General features: G+C 46.7%; 1 long non-coding RNA gene across 1 annotated transcript; it reads left to right on the top strand.

Moving 5' to 3' along the window:
* Positions 1-6,304: 6,304 nt before the first annotated feature.
* On the top strand, positions 6,305-12,716 carry LOC140595635 (uncharacterized). Its single transcript, XR_011997386.1, has 4 exons — positions 6,305-6,645; positions 7,997-8,318; positions 8,501-8,589; positions 10,198-12,716. It is a non-coding gene; the product is annotated as an uncharacterized lncRNA (long non-coding RNA).
* Positions 12,717-17,152: the final 4,436 nt, after the last annotated feature.

The raw sequence follows: 17,152 nt of genomic DNA, 5'->3' as shown, positions 1-17,152 counted from the left end.
CTTCTTTGACAATTGTAAAACTGAAACAAACATGCAAAGTCATAATGCAGGAAATAGCCATATCTACCTCATTTACCTAACTTAAATGTAAAGTAAATGCTAATGAACTTCAGCCTATAATTCATCCTGCAGAGTAATAACTAAGGCAGCATCAAATATCCACCTGATATTACAAAAAATCTTAAGAACTGTAATGCTACATCTCTTACATTCATATTTAAAGAACCATGTTTTAAACATTTGCATCATTTTCTGTCTCTGAAAATTGTGATATGATTCCAACTCAGATTATCTCTATAGAGCAAAATGGCATTTGTATTGTCACTATGGCAAAAAAAAAGTCTTAAAATATTTAACATTATTAAAGGACTATCAGTAACTAACATCAAAAATCTAGTTAGGGATCCTTGACATTTCAAAACAAAACTAAAAACTCAGAAAAACATGGAATATCTTTATCAATATGGTTCAAGATTTATTTTTATTTGAAAGCTAAAATTTATTTTTATTTTTTAATGATTTTATTTGTTTGTTTGTTTATTAGAGACACAGAGAGAGGCAGAGACATAGGCAGAGGGAGAAGCAGGCTCCCCACAGGGAGCGTGATGCAGGACTCAATCCCAGGACCCCAGGATCATGACCTGAGACAAAGGCAGACACTCAACCACTGAGCTACCCAGGTGCCACCAAATTTTATTTTTAAAAAGAATACTTTTCATTATATGTGCTCATTTGTTAGTAATCATATATTTTCCTAAGACTGAGGAGAACTGGAACACCTAATAAAGTAATTAGAAGCATACAACTATCAATAATGAATAAGTCTGAGTTGAGAAATACAAGAAATCCAAAGCCATTTCATATGAGAAACAGACAAATAAGAGAGAACATATGAATAGGAGGACATGGAATAAATACTAGTGATAGGATTAGTAACAAGAAATCAAAATGTACCCTCATAGCAATAGGACAACAAAGGAAATAAGCAACATTGCAATGACAAGTTGCAGACTGTCAAAGTCAAGAAAATAAGGAAATATATTTTTGATTGATAATAATGTCAATACACTCATGCCAGGATTGCCAGATTTTAGAATCTACTTTCAAGGTCTGTGGAGGTTGTATCACTTAGAAATACATTCAGCTGCTAGTAATACATCTGTAATAACCTTAACTTAAAAATGATAAAGGTCTATTTCTCTCTCATGAAAAAAATCCAGAAGTACACAATTAAGGGCTGGAATGATGACTCCATGGTCCTTAGGACCAGGCTACTTCTACCTTTCTGCCACACCATTTTTAACATATAGCTTTTATCCTGAAAAATGCCTCATAGTTGCAAGATGATCGCTGCAGCTCCAACCAGGAAGTCTCCATGATCCAGATATCAGGAAAAAGAAAGGGGCAAGACCTAAGGTCAAACATCCAGCTGATTCAGCCTCCTTTAAAGTACTTTTCTGAAAGTCTCACTATAAGACCCCCACTTACTTCTCATGGACCACTACCCTTTTACTGAGAGACCAGAAGACACAGTTGCATATCTGGGCACATTGTTACACCCAACATTATAGGAATTTCAATACTAAAGAAGAAGAGGAGAAATTTTGGGAGGAAAAATAAAGACATGTCTAAAGAGGAACTTTAAGAAATTTAAGATATGGAATGCTATCTATAAAAAGAGCAATGCAGGTTTTAAGACACTTCCAAGAAGACAGATAATGTAGATCCATTTTATTCTTTAAGGCTTTTTGAGTAGCTTTGTGTTTTGTTTGAATATGACCAGCTCCACCACCACTGAAGACAAGCTTCCAGTCCAGGAACAATGGTTATCCCCCCAAAAAATGCAAATCAAGTTCAAAAGAAAACAAGGTCCAAAGGCAAAGCTATGGAGTACTTAGAGTATTACTTACAAGGATTCCTGGATGACTAAGCAGTTAAGCTCTGCTTTTGGCTCAGGACATGATCCTGGAGTTCAGGAATGAAGTCCCACATCGGGCTCCCTGAGGGGAGCCTGCTTCTTCTTCTGCTTATGTCTCTGCCTCTCTTTGTGTGTCTCTCATGAATAAATAAATAAAATCTTAAAAAAAAATCTTACAAAATTAACCAAAAGTAACAGGAAATAGAAAAAATAATCACATTTACTATCTTCAGATAAATTTAAAACTGTGATTTCTCTGTGGTTAAATTAAAAGAAACAGAGATTTGGGAATTCAGTCTTCATAAGCACCAAGAGTATGAATACTAGTTTTGGTTTGCTGTTTTTGTCATTTTTATATTGGCCTTCCTGTCCCAACCTCCTCATTCTGCCATCAGTTATTTTACTAAGCAATAAATCAGATCATCTCATTTGCCTGCTTAAAAATTTTATATGGTTCCCTGTTGAGGAAATTATAAAATTTAAGCCCAACTTGGCAAAAAGGCCCCTCACAGGCCCCAGCGGACTTCTGGAGCTGTGCACCATCATGCCTGCCAGGTTGAACACTCAGACTGCAATGCCTTAGCACATATTATTTCACTTTGCTTCTGCGTCCCCAGTACGTCCTCATCTTCACTTGCTCAACTCCATTTCTCCTCCTGAGCTTGAAGATTTGCTTCCTTGGGGAAAGCCTTCAGTGACAAACTCTCTGCCCCAGGCAGCTACCCATCCTCTCGACTCCCACAACTTTCTTCAGATCTCTGAAATAGCATCTAAGTATATGTCACTTCCCTCAGATCAGGAACAACAAACACTTTCTGTTTCCTCTTAACTCCTGTGCCTGGCACACAGTGGGCGGTGGATGGCTGTGCAAACATTATGTTTTCCAAACTGCCAATCACTTTCTACCCGTTCCTAGGAGCTTTAGGGACAACTCACCATAGCTTACCTCCAACAGGCCCATTGTCCTCACTCAGAAGGCCTAAGAAGTGAATAATGAGAGTTCACTAAACCCACACTAAGCATTCCCCTAGAAGGAATGGTGTCCTCAAGAACTAACACTCTGGGACACACCCCTGGGAACCACTGGTCAAAAACATTTCCCATGGGTATCTCAAAACAAAATGATGGGGAGGGGCACCTGGGTGGCTCAGTGGGTTAAGGGGTTTAAGTCTCTTCTTCTTCAGCTCAGGTCATGATCCCAGGGTCCTGGGATTGAGCCCCATTATCTGGCTCCCTGCTCAGCGAAGAACCTGCTTCTTCCTCTCCCTCTGCTCTTCCCCCTGCCATTGCTCTTTCTCTCTCTCAAATAAAAAAAATTAAATCTTTAATAATCATAATAAAATAAAATACTGGGGAAGGGGAGGGGACATGCAAAAACGTTTCCTTCCTTTTAATGAATCTTCACACAGTAGAAAGAAAAAATGAGAGAGGGAGAGAGAGAGAGAGAGCAAAGAATTGGAAAAGCAGTACAAGGAAGAGAGAGTGAACTAGCAATGCCAGACTCTGCGGTGTTTGTGTATACCTCCTACTACTCTGCTACTTAGGAAGTCATCTTCAGCCAATCTTTCATCCCTCTCCTATTGATCTTTCTGAGCTTTTCCACTGCTAACCAAAACTAAAAAGGGAAATTTTGTTTGTAAAAAAAAAAAAACAAAATAATGTGATTTTACTAGGATATTTACTGTATCTAGATAAATATATTGCCAATATTAATGTCTAAATTACATTAGGTAGTATTTATTTTGTGCTAGTAAATAATAATTCAGAATTTCTATTGTCTCTGCAACCAACAACATCTAATAAGTCAATTCCATTTTTTCTTCAAATTCTTTGGGAAATATTATCAGAATAAGATGGCTTATCTTTCCAGTGTTTTAAGTTTAAATTGTCTGAGGCTTCTCTTTCCATCTTCAGCTGTTTACTCTCATGTTCAGCATCTGCAGAATCAGGCCCCAGAGTTAGATCAGCCCAGAGAGTTTCTAATTTCGTGAAATCTCCATTCTGGCCTGATTCCTGCCCCCTGGGATATAGAAGGCTGCTTCTGGAGTCTTTCTAAACCACACACGGGCTGTTGTATAAGGACATTTCAGTGATCAGAGTTTGTGACTCACAGCTTTTAAAAGTCTAAATTCTGGTATCTGTTTTAACACCGCTTGCTGAACAGGATTTTGGCCTCCCACTCTCTCTCCAATTCACATTATAGAAACTAGATCCAAGAATTAATGAGACAAACATTTGCAAATATCATGTTAGATGATGATAACAGGATATTTGAGAGAAGACAAGAATAAATAAAAAGGACAGAAAGGTTAATGAATATTTGGAAGTCATTTATGAATTAACCCAATATTAATTATCTACTATATGCCGTGCAATTTCACATATATTCTCTCATTTAATCTTTAAAGCAACCCTGTGGCACAGACATTAGTTATATCCACATTAAAAGAGCAAACTGAATCTCAGAGGGGTTAAATCTCTTGCCCAAGAGTCCCACTGCTAGTGAGTGTCACAGGATTTGAACTTAGATCACTTGACTCCTGGTTCAGAATTCTTTTCACTGCACCACTCTGTAGAAAAGACTAATACATTCCATTTTCTATAATCCACCTTTTAATGTAAGCCTTACTAAAATAAGTTTTTATTATAGTACAACCACAAAAGGTTACATTGTCTAGAAGAATAATATCCAGACATTGTTCCTATTCTTAGGATCATCTCACTTGAGCAAGAACTGGGAAAGGTAGAATCTGTAGAGACTTGATACTATTCCCAGGATCCTTTACAAACAGGAAGAAACCTCTGTCTAATGCAGACTACTCAATGACCCCCTCCTTTTGGACTAAATGGGGCCCTTTTACCGAGGAAGCAGCTAATATGGCATCAAGCTATTAATGGGAAAAGCATTTACTTTAGATTAAGAACAGTGTAAAGTAGAGTGGGAGCCCACTATGACTGGCTATTAGGGATGTTAATTAAATATTTATAATGTCTAAATTAGCATAGTGAAAGCTCAATTCATCAATTTGTTCTGGTCTGTTTGTAAGGGGGAAAAAATAACTCCGAATGCCCCTGAAGAAAGATGCTGTGTGAGTCAATAGGAAGATGACTGAACAATTTATTATGATTGTGGTAAACTTTTTATTTTGATTTTATTTAAAGGTACTTGTTGCAGCACCTTACCTTAAAGACCATTTACCACAGTCAATATACTGGAGGGCCATGCATTATTCATTGTTATCCAATGAAAAATTTGCTAAGGTACTTCAATGCTGGATGTTTGATTGATTAATTGATTTCATGATAGTTACTTCCAAAAAAGTAGGAGTTAGGGTTTAATGTTGAGAACTGGGGCTGGAAGCCAGAAGCACTGGGTCCTTACTCAATTACTAACAAGCCTGCTGAAGAACCTAGTTTTCCAAGCTTTGAAATGATATCTTGCTAATAGAGTTGTTTTCAGGCTTCATGGTTAATAATTGAGAGGAATAGTTGGATCTTCCACTGAAAATGGCTAAGTATGCAGCTGCTTTTCCTTCTATCTAGTGTCAGGAAGCCAATAATAGCAACACCTAAATGCCCACAGCCTGTGTATGCTTAATGAATGCATTTTCAGAATTCTATTAGTTTAAAGAAAAATTTTTTGCCTCATTTTATTATGGGAAAGTCCAAAAGGGAAAGGCCAAATACCCAACCTATTTTCAATTGTAGGTGAGGCTGATTGCAAGAGAGGCTTTTCATCACCAACACTTTAAATGAAGTTGTCTATAGCTGGCTAATGCTCACCACCATTCACACGTTTGGATAAACATAATTATGGGAGAAAAGTCTGGAGTTTTTACAAACCCATTCTGCCCACATTAGACCAGTGGCTTCATGATCACACTTAATGAATGTACTTCCTACCTAAAACTAAAAATTAAAAAATAAGGGGCACCTGGGTGGCTCTGTCGATGAAGAGTCTAACTTCTGCTAGGGTCATGATCCCAGGGTTCCAGGGATTGAGGCCTGCAACCAGCTCCCTCCCCAGCGGGAGTCCACTTGTCCCTCTGCCCTCCACCCCTAGCTTGTGCTCTCTCTGTCAAATAAATAAAATGTTTTTTTTTTTTAAATAGAACTTTATGAAGACTTTTTAGTTTGTTTTGGCTATAAGAAACTTTTCCTTCTATCTTGTAGATTTGCTTCTCTAATAGACAAGCGGCCAGAAATAGTTTAACTCCTCTTTATATGGGTGCATCTGATCCCTCTCTTTCTTCCTCATTCAGACAAGCAGGCCTTCCCTAGAGGGAGAGCTGGCATGAAAGGGTTAAAGGTTCTCTGGTCAAAATGACCCAACAGAAGGAGCCCAGCCCAGAGCTGAAATCTAAGTGCTAATGACCGCTGCCCTTCACCCCGCTGCTGTCCACCGGCCAGACCTGCGGCCGGGCGGGGGCCAGGGCTGAGAGAGGGCACAATGTTCTGCATTTAACATTTGAACTTCTCCTATGCGAGGCAGCAGGCCGTTTTGTCCTGGGGTCGCTGACCCTGGCTCCCCCATCAGCTGCCCTGAAACCTTAATTGAATGACAGATGGTCATCTTCGAGGTCGCCAGAAGCTGCGCACTGCCAGCCGCGCGGGGGCTGCGGCCCCAGGCCCCAGCGGTCCTGCCCCGACTCTGCCAGCAAAGGACGGGTGACAGAGGCAGCAGGCGCCCTGAGGAACACACCCGGCCCATGGGCACTGCGCGGTCGGTGGGTCATGGTCGCGCTCAGGAAGGAAACCAAAGCCTTAGCGGCCGCGGGGGGAAATCTCCAGATCCTAGTGCCCCTGCCAGCTTCCCAGGCAGAGCGCCCAGGGTAGGCCCACACTGGGCATTCTCCGCGGCAGCCCGCAGCCTGGCCCAGCTTCAAGCCCTGGGAAGCGACCGTCTATGCGGGAAGGCCCATGTTCCAACATCTCGTGGCCCAGAACGTGGAGCCTCTGCCACCGAAGGCCAACACGCCAGCGTCCAGGCGCAGAACGGCCATCTCCAGACCTGGCCTGCCCTCCGGGGCACGCCAGGAGGCCGGGGAAAAGCCGGATCCCACGCCGCCAGCCCGGCAGCACGCGGCCTGCCCTGAGTAGCCAGGAGCGCCTTCGAGCGAGTGCCCTTTCTGGCAGGAAACCACTCGAGCCTCACAGTTCCCGCGGCCCCCAGCCTCCCAGGCTAATACCTGCGCGCTGGAATCTTAAAGCCACCCCACTGCGGGGAGCTTCGAGGGCTCTAGGGTAAAAGGTGGGCGCCCAGAAAGGCGCCCGGGGCACCACGTCTAGCCGCGCTGCCTCAGCAGACTACCCGTAGTGTCCTCTCTCTCTCTCTCTTTCTCTGTCTCTCTCTCTTTTTAAATAAAAGCTGCGAGTCCTACAATTACTGGGATTACAGTGAGCGGGTATTGATCTGCAGCCGGCATTGTAGGATCAAGCAGGCGGGCGGAGGCAGACATCTCCGCCCCCACCCCTCACCGCCACCTAGTCCTGCAAAGCGCTAAAAAAACGTTTCTAAATGTTTGATTTCAGACACACCATCAACACCTGCTGCAAAAGAATGACCTTCCCCCCCCCCCTTCTCCTACCCGCCGGAGCGACCACACCTCCTCCCCTTCCACCCGTGGGCCTCTCAGGCCCGAGCCAGCTACACCGCCACCTTCAGCCCTTTTCCCCCCTTTTTTTAATTACTAAGGCGAAATATACACATAAGCAAAAAAAAAAAAAAAAAAAAAAAAGCATCCCCGGCAGGCGCGAGAGGGGGTGGTGAGGAGGCCAGCGAAGGCGGTAATGCAACCCTAATGCACAGATAGCTGACATCAACTTCCGTCAGGCAGCTCCTGAAGATCGAACCTTTCGATTGTAACTGGGACAATTTGCATAGTGATTCCCTTTCAGAGCTTTCCCGGGTCCATAACAAGCCCAGGCAGCTATTCAAATGCAAGTTGCAACCCCAAATGCGAGGCTGGCCTGACCAAAAAGAGCCATCCTGCTGCTGGGAGAAGCGAGACCCGAGCTCTGGTTCTGATCCTTTTTCTGTTCTTCCTTTTTCTTTCTCTTCTCCGGTTCCTGATTTAGCTGGGAGCTGTTTATTTATGGCTGCAAATGTGTGTGTGCGAGGCAGAGGGAGAATTGATCTTTGCCTGGATTTAAAGATGGAGCCGAAGGCGCTGGAGGGAATTTGGGTTTGTGCGTCTGGCGCAGACCCTGCGCGCCAAAGGGGGCCGCTTGGCACCGAGCCCGAGGTCTTTCTTTCTCGCACCCCTCACCTCGAGACCCTGCAGGAATCCGCGGGCCCAGGAGCGGCCTGGCTGACCCACCTGCCCCGGGCCAGGCTGTCGAGAAAGGCTTCGTGGAGGGGGCCAACTCGTCCCCGTCTTTAAAATGAGCACAATAAAAGGTATCACCTGCGACCTGTGCGGATTATTTTTCTTAGTGTTCATTGATGCGGGAGCCGGGTGGGGCGGTTTACAGGTTCTGGGGGAGGGGGTAATTAGGGGACCTGAAATTAGGCTCCCCAGTTTCCCGATTTCTTTCACATTTGAAATTATGCAGATTGATTCTCGTTTCCCTCCCTCCTAGGGGGCAAATCCTCCAACGCAAACCTGATCGCTTGTCACAGAAGCAACTTGCCATGAAATCCGCTAATGCGCCGCGACTCGCCCACCGGGGTAAGCCAGTCTCACAGGCGCGTGCGGGGGGAGGGGGGCTGGGTAGGCCGGGGCAGGGGCTTCAGGGGCCCGGCCACGCGGGTCCACTGCTGAGCTTGTAGCCACACGGGGTGGGAGCCGAGGGCGGAGGGCAGAAGCCGCGTCACGGCCCGGGAGCCAAGCGGGGGCGCCCCCCTCCCGCCTGCCCTCCCAGCCACGGCCGCTAACGGGTCCTCCTGGCGAGTTTAAAGTAGCAAATAAGGGCTGGGAGGAGGCCTCCCAAGCAGGGTGTAAATATCCCGGCGTGCCCAGCTGGGTGGCCGGTACGCGAGCGCGTGTCTGCGGTTTGTGCGCGGTTCTCCTGCGAAGCAGCGAACGGCTGCAGAACCGCACCTGCATTGGTGCGCGTTGTGGAACTAGAGCCAGAGGAATTCACAAACCGGGGGCAAATCCCCCGTATGAAACTTGTCTACACTTTCTTAGACTGCTTCCCGCTTTCTGAATCTCCCAGGTTGCTTGGTTGTCTCTCCAAATCCAGGCCAAACCTGCTAAAGATGTTCACAGGCCACTGTTATTGCAGCACTGACCATTATCTCGGTGGCAGAACCAGCTCTTCTGGTCAGAGAGCAGAAAAACGGCAACTAAATTTGTGTCTTTTCTTTCTTTCGCTTTCCTTCTTTATGTTTTTTTTAAGTGATGAGAAAATGTAGGCTTCTTAAACCCACAGAAGCAGCCAAACATGCATTTGCCAATGTTCTTTGCTTATATTGGTTCTGCTGCTGAAAGCTGACTGTCCATGAGCTTTTTTCGTTGTACTTGTTTTATGCAGAGCACTTGGGATATTTTTCTCATTTTTTAAGTATTTGTAAAACTTAAAAAATATAGGATGCTTTCCTGATCATTTCGCAATAGGTTTCTTAAAGACCAGATATGTAGGGGGAGTATTTAGGGTTGAATGGTGAAAAAAGCAGACTGGAAGGTACAAATAAACCCAGTGCAAATTGAAAACAAATTGAACAGATGAAATGATTATGAAAGAAGATGAGGGAATTAAATAGTCTGGAAAGAGCAAGTTTAAGATCTGAAGTGTCCAGATTTAATGACCATACGTAACAAATCAAAAAGAATTAAATCTATGCCTTTGCCTGTGTGTGCACAACCAAAGAACACAGGTCCTCCTGGGTATCTTGGTCAAGTGCACATTTATTTTTAGGCATTTCAAAGGACAGTTCAGCTTTGGGATGCTTTCCTACTTTTTCGGCAAACTACAACCAATTAGGTGACCTTCAGTTCTGGTGGAAAACAATTTAAAATATATTTCTGGCTGTAGAAAAAAAGTGAAAATGTTAATGTCTTGATAGTTAATAAATTACAGGTTTCTCAGGGGTTAATTTGATATAAATAACCTAGTCTTCTATGAGCACAGAGGGAGTAAGGTAGAGGCCTTGACTACAAAGAGCCTCCGTCTGCTGGTGACAGAGCTTTGTGTGTCTGAGGGGAGTGTGAGGAGGCTCTGAACCTAGCTTTGGGTTTGTTGCATCCCTCTCCCTCTCTTAAAACAGTAACTCAAGATGTAAGTAAAAGTGTTTTCATTTTTTATTGATCCTGCTAACATCTTTCATTATCCAGCATGTAGCCACAGCAAATTATTGCTCATTTGATACCGAGAATTCTATTGACCATCACTTTCATTGGAGAGAGAATTCTAACTACTCCGCTGCTTTATAGTCAGTCAAAGCTAAGGCTGAGGACGTTGCTCTGCTAAAACTGAAGTAAATTGAGCCCTCTGCCTCCAGGAATTGATGGAGATGTGTTCATTACATTGGGCCACGTGAACATGCATAGAAATCTGCTTTTTACTCTGCCGACCTTGCCCCCATTCAAGCAAAAGGTCGGCCCCTTTGGAACAGATCTGCCGACTTGGAGAGCTAGGCATTCGTTTGCCTCTCCTGGATCCCTTCTGGCAACTTCTTTCCAGCTCTGACCAGGGTTGGGGCAATCGAAATGATGCAATGGAAGCCTGCTCCTGTGGCCAATCGTGTGCTCAAAAAACACCCCAATTTGGACACCTGCAGAAATAATTAAACCTCCCCATCCCCACCAAAATAAAAATAAACCTCCTAAAACACCCAGATGAGTAACTTTATGATCTGGATGTGATTTCCTAGATTAAACTGACCCACACACACACCAAGACCCCACCTCATCAGAGAGGGCTAAGTAAGGGAGGAGGGAGCTCTGAGATCAGCGTCTCTTCTCTTTAACGGTTGGCAATGGGCGTCCAGAATAGAATGACAGGCCAGCGAATCCTGCGCCACACCAGCAGTGGTGCAGGTGGAAGCTCAAGCCTAGTGAAGGTCTGACCTTTGACCCTCACCCCCCGCAGCTCTGGGGCTCTAAAGGCTGGAGACGGAGGCCAGTCGGGAAATGAGGTTGGAGAGAAAGACCCGGAGAGGAATGGAGAAGCCGGGTTTGTAGGTGGCTGAATTTGCCTTGACACGGGAAGGAACTGGAACTACCATACAGCAGAGGACACGCGACGCCCCAAACCTCCATCCGCGGACCTCCTCCCTAAGGCGGCTCCTCAGAACCCGCCTGGTCAGGACCCCTGCGTCCTCTCCTCTTCCCTTTGGACGTGTTCGGGAAAGGTGCCTGACTCAAGGGTGCGTTGGCCCGGCGGGACAGGGGAGAGAGCGACGCGGAGCCCGACACCCGGCCGGCGAAAGCTAAGCTGGTGGGGCTCGACCACTGCTACCCCGATACCGGCGCCCAGCCGCGCCTGTCGGATTTCCAAGTAACAAGCAGTCCACGCCTGCCTGCTTCACCTTAAGCCTTCAACCCCAAGAAGAGGCCAGACGACCTTGGAGAAGCCATGTCCCTGGGGATTCCGTAGAAGAGGTGGTTAGGTTGGGTTTCATTTCCGAAACCTATAGGAGATAGGTCCTCTCGGTTCCAGAATAAAAGGAGAGCCAATTAATGACTCTAACAAACCTGCCCACGGTGTAGGCAACCCCGGAAAGAGTGCCAGCTCCAAATCGGAAGGCACATGAGACTCTAAAGGACCCGGCTCAGTAGTTATTTTCCTAATGGTGCTAAGTGCCGGCGAAGCTATTCACACTCTCTCGAAGGCCGCGCTCTGTGAACCCTAGCGCAGTTGGGAGCCACTTTGTTCTAGAACAAGGCAGTGAACGAGTGGGAGGGTGTTCTGGGCACGCTGGTCTCTGACCCAAGAACAGCAACTAAGAGATGACAGTAGATTCTAACTCGACTACTGGGGATGAGGGAATGGCAGCGGGTGGGGGGCGGGGGGGGGGGTGGAATTTAAGCCAAGATTCACATGGTGGATTTGGGGTGGGGGGTGTTTCTTCTTGTTTTTAACGTAGATAAATAACTCTCAGCGTTGGCATAACCAGCGCGTGCCCAAAACAGTTGTGTTCCTTGAATGCGCGCACCACCGCCACACTTGGAGAATCCAGCCCACAGAGATTTCCAAAACCCCATTTTCCTGATTGCTGCCCAGACTCTGGAAACCCCGTGAGCCTTCGGGGAAGGGAACCTAATCCCGGCCAAGCAGAGGGTCAGGCACACACACGCACAGCGCATACAGGCACGGGAGGACCAGAGGCTGTGATTCCTTGGATGGAAGATCCATGGTGGCTGGATGGGGATATGAGAGACCCTGACTGAGCAAAGGCTCTGGTGCTGCCAGAATGGTGTAACCTCTAAAGGAGTGTCATCCTTATAGTTATTTAGGGGAACAAGACCTGGGATCTGGGTTTCAGTTAAAGAAGTTAAGGGCAAGGAACAAATGGCCCAACATTTCTTTGGAATGAAGCAGAACTAAAAACGGAGGAAGCTGGACAGGCATTGCTGCAAACTGGAGATTAGGAAATATATTATCCTTGCACACACAGCGGCACACATCTTCTCCGATGGCGAGCTCATCTGTGAGCAGGGAGTCTCCAGCACCCACACTGAGCATCATAACTGCCCTTTCAGCCTCTTCCAGGTTTTGCTAGGCAAATGAAAGGAGCAGAACTCCTCAGTAAATTATTTTGTTCAGCCCTCTGTCTTTTTATGAAAATAAAAGGCAACACTTTGTCATTTTTAATCATATAAGCAGACAATAAACCTAATTTCGTTATTGATTTTTTCCAGAATCAAGTGATTTTTGTGCAGTGTCTGTTGTGTTTCCTTTCCAAAGAATGGCTGCTTGCTGGTAGATTGTGTGGGCATAACGCTGCATCTACGCAGCCCAGCCTGGTGATAATGTGAAACATGCAGTTGATTGTAGACTTTGAAGCTGGATAGCTGAGAGGCACCTCTTCCTGAATGGCAGGAAGTTTGGTTTTTGTCTAATTATCTGGTAATGGTTTCAACTGGGCTGCTCCTAGACCCTCAGGATAGATTTAAGGCTCTCAGCTGGTGCTTTTAGGAGTTATGGCCTCAGAGATTCACTATAATTTTTCCAAAATAAAGTCAAATAAAACTAAAAACAACAACCCAAGATTCTTGTTAATGGGTTGGGCCCAGATGGCACCATGAGTAGCATTAGCAAGGGGAGCACACTGTCCCTGTTTGCAGAGTTCCAAGCCTGGGGAAGGGGTGCTCCCTGAGCCAGCTGGACATGGGCCACTGCAAAGGCTTAGCCCAAAGCGTCAGGGGATACCAGTTACAGCAAAAGGGCCTAGAGGGTGCTTCCTCTGCATTCTGGAGTTCACTTGCCTTTTTCTTTTTTAAAAAACAAAGACTATTTGATTTTAGTGCAGAATGGAGTTGGCACCTTTCATGAGAAAGTCTTGAGGTGAAGAGAGGTGGGCCAGGCCTCCACCTAACTATAGAAGGAAGAGAAGAAGGAAAGAAATGAGGGAGGAAAGCTACAGAGAAGAAAACAATAAGAAATGGAGAGGGAAGAAAAAAGAAAAGGAAGGGAGGAGAAAGTAAAAAAGGAGAGGTGGAGAGGAAAGAACAAACGAGAAGGAAAGGGGGAAAGAAAGGAAAGGGAAAGGGATTAGTGAAAAACATGGTGAAGGACGGGACGGAAGGAAAAGAAGGAGTAAAAACAAAATTTAAAAGAACAAACAAAGAAAAAATACAAAATTACCCCATCCTAGGCAGGGAAACTGTAATTGACCTGGAACACATCCCACAGCTCCAGGTGGCTCCTACTCCCTCCAGAAACGGAGAACAAATGACAGCCCAAGCATAAATTAAAAGCTCCCCAACTTCCTACTCCAATCCAAAAGAATAAACTCAGGACGGAGACGTCAGGGGGACCCACCCACTACCCTAGCATCGTCCGCTATAACGACGCCCTCATAGTCTGCAAGGAGGGGTCGCCCTCTCCTCCCACTCCCCAGCCGGCGCCCTCCCTCCCGCGCCACCGCTTCCAGGGGCCTAAGACCCAGCCCCTTAGAGGGAGCCGGGCGCCGTGTGCCCCGCACAGGGAGCTGGAACCTCGGGCCTGCGAGTGACCCTCGGGCTTTGACCTTTCCCGCGGTCCTCCAGGGTCAGTATTTAACCTTTCACTTCCCAGTCCCTGGTCCCCGGCTGGGGAGAAAGGGAAAGCGGGTCGATATTTGGGGCCGGCGGGGAGGAGGCGGGCGGCGCCCAGGCCGAGGGCGCGAGACCAAGGCCCTAACCCGAGCGCTCGCTGCCCTCCCCAGGCTTAGGGACGCGAGCCTCCAGGATCCCGCGCTGTCCTGCGTGGCGCGCTAAGGCCCGGTGACACCCGGGGTCTGGTGAAGAGCCGCTGAGGCACGGAGGACCAGAATAAGCATCCTTCCCAGTTTTCCTGCCCCGTTGAGAGCAGTTTCCCTTCATCCAAACAACTCTCCTCTCAGACATGAGCCACTCGTTTGCATTTTGGGGATCCGGAAAGACTTGGCCAGATGCACTGAAGGCGACAGTGCCGGATGAGACTAGTGGTACCCCCCCCCCCCCCCCCCGCCTTCAAGCCCGAAGTATTTGAACTGGGAGCGGGTGCCAAGAGTACCAGTGAAGAAATCGGGGCAAGGTCGGGGCTGACGGACCCCAGCGACCGCTTCACGGTCCCTTCTGGGAAAGCAGAGATCAGCCTCGCTCCTGCTTCATCCCACTAACTTCCAAAAGCGCCTACAACCCGCGCCCCAGAGGGCTCACCCCACGGGGATGGGGATGGGGAAGGTGGGCGGCCAACCGGAGGCTGCAGCGGAGGGCGGAACGCCCCCCACCCCCGGCTCCCCGCGGCTTGGGGTTTTCGCGGTCTCCCCAGCTGGAGCCGGGGCCGCCAGGAGCCAGAGCGTTAGGTTCAAATGCATCAAGACTCTGAAGTCATTTATCCGGATTCATAAATAATTTTCTTATTACACTTAAGCCCGATTCCTGCCCCCTACCCATTTTTATTGCGGGGTTTCAGCGGCTAAAAAGTTTCTAAGTCGTGTGGGCCGCTGTTTTCCTTTTTCCATCATTAACATCATTAATATACGCTATCAATAACCCTGTCGTTCGGAGCCGAGTTTCACGGTATTGATCCACGCAGCTATTCATCTCTGCCATGCAAGACACGGAATAATTTTCGCATTACAGTAGCTTGGATTTGCTTTTAATTCATATTTAAAGCTGCAACCGGCTCGGTGGAGCGCTCTGCGAAAGACTAGAGGCGCCTAATTAATAATAAGTTAGAAACGAAGGAAGGCACTGGCGAATAAATAATTAATACAGACATCTATGTCTCTTTGAATATTGCTCCTTTAAAAATTTAGACTTACCAGGACCATACTGTAAGTCTGCAATTTATATTGCGGGGATGATTTAAGAAAGCTATTTTTTTTCCTTGAAATACAATACTAAATTATTTACGGTGTTTTGCAAACCTAAGTTCCTTCATTAGCTAGCCCCTCCGGTTTATTCCTACCAGGTGGAAAACACCAATTTTTTTAAATAATCATAATAAGAACCATAAAAATCTCCCAGCAAAAACCCCTGGCTGCAATTAGCTGCGGGTGTCAAGGGTGGGGGCAGATTGGCCAGGAGAGTCTAGTATGGACTCCAGTTCTCTGAGGAGTTGGGGGCTGCCATATAGGGATTTTTGTTAGGGAAGGTAAACAACAAAATCCAAAGTATTGAGCAGTGACTTTGGGCATTCGCTGGTACCAGAAGGGACAGAGTTTGACGATAACTCAAGAGTCCTCAAAGGGCCTCTGGAAGAGAGGAGGCTGGGATTTGGAGGGTTCCTGGTTCTTCCCCAAGGTAAATAATAATAACAATAATAAATCAAGATTTCTAGAGAAAGGCTGTTGAAATCCAGAACTGGATTCCAGGTTAGCCAGGAAGTAGAGTAGGTGAGGAGAAACAACAAAAAAAAGTGGGTAGAAGTGACTGAAATCGGATGCAATTTTTGTGTGAGAGAAACAGGATTTGTTTGCAATATTGTTAGCAATATTGATTTTTTTTTGTTACTTGGATTAATGTATGTTAAACAGGAAAATACAGGCATTAGTCAAGTACATTATAATCATCTATTGTTGAGAGCAAAATTTCTCAGGTGAGTGCCAGAGACTCAAGAGACAGTTCCAGGGACCTCTAGACCACCCAGGCTTAAGTTGGGGCAGTCAGAGTCCGTAGGGGCTTGGCAGTGTGGGGAGAAGGAGGTGGCTTTACCTCCCGTTCATTCATTTTCCCCTTTTAGAAAATTACAGCCTTATATTTAACCAGCCTACTACCCATGTGTGTCAGGTTTGACCCCTCTGCTTGGGTTAAATGATGAATAGAGAAAATGAGAGGTGGAGGTGTTCTTCACTACCCCGATCCCCCCAAAATTCCTTACCTCCCCGTCCCATCTAGCCCTGCCTCCAGATGTCTTGGGCCTGGTAACCAACCTTACAAACACTCTTGGGGCTTGACCCAGGGCTAGGGGCTCCCACATCCCAGCATTGGTGGCCGGGGGTTTGGCAGGGTGCACAGCCCACATGCCTACACAAATACACGCACAGGCTAGGCCTGCAAAAAGACACACTAGGTGGAGAGGGAGACACAGGAGCAGCTATTGACAAGCACCTACAGACCCTCCGAACTGGGACCCCCGGACCTTGGGCAAGGACCCAGCTCAGAAAAGCATACCATGGAGAGAGGATACATCTCACACACACACACACACACACACACACACACACACACACACACACACACCAATCCCTAGGGACACTGTCTCAGGCCCTGCCTTCTGTCCGGGGCTTTCGTGGATTGAGGGCCAAGGTTCTCAACATTTATGTGGCAAGTCTCAGAGAAGCACTCATGCCCTGCAGCGCAGGTGAAGGTCTTTTCCGAACTCCAGCAAAGCTAAAGTGGATGAACAGGACCCCCAGGGCCTTCCTGTGCCCCAAGGGCCCTAAGGGCCAAAGGCAGGTATGCGCGCCCAGAACAAAAAGGGTCCCATACTCTGAGGATGGGTACTCGTGCCAGTCACTGGAGTGAAGGGATCATGAAGCCGAGACCAGCAAGGTGGACAGAGCCACGTGGGCAAGAAAAGAAAGAAGAGTGCGGAAAGTGTCAAGAGGAAAGGACAGATGAAGGAAGGAAAGGAAAGAGAAGAGTTGGCCAAGAG

This window comes from Vulpes vulpes, chromosome 15, assembly GCF_048418805.1.
Source record: "Vulpes vulpes isolate BD-2025 chromosome 15, VulVul3, whole genome shotgun sequence".
Lineage (NCBI taxonomy): Eukaryota > Metazoa > Chordata > Mammalia > Carnivora > Canidae > Vulpes > Vulpes vulpes.
This window is presented reverse-complemented; position numbering and strand designations above follow the sequence as displayed.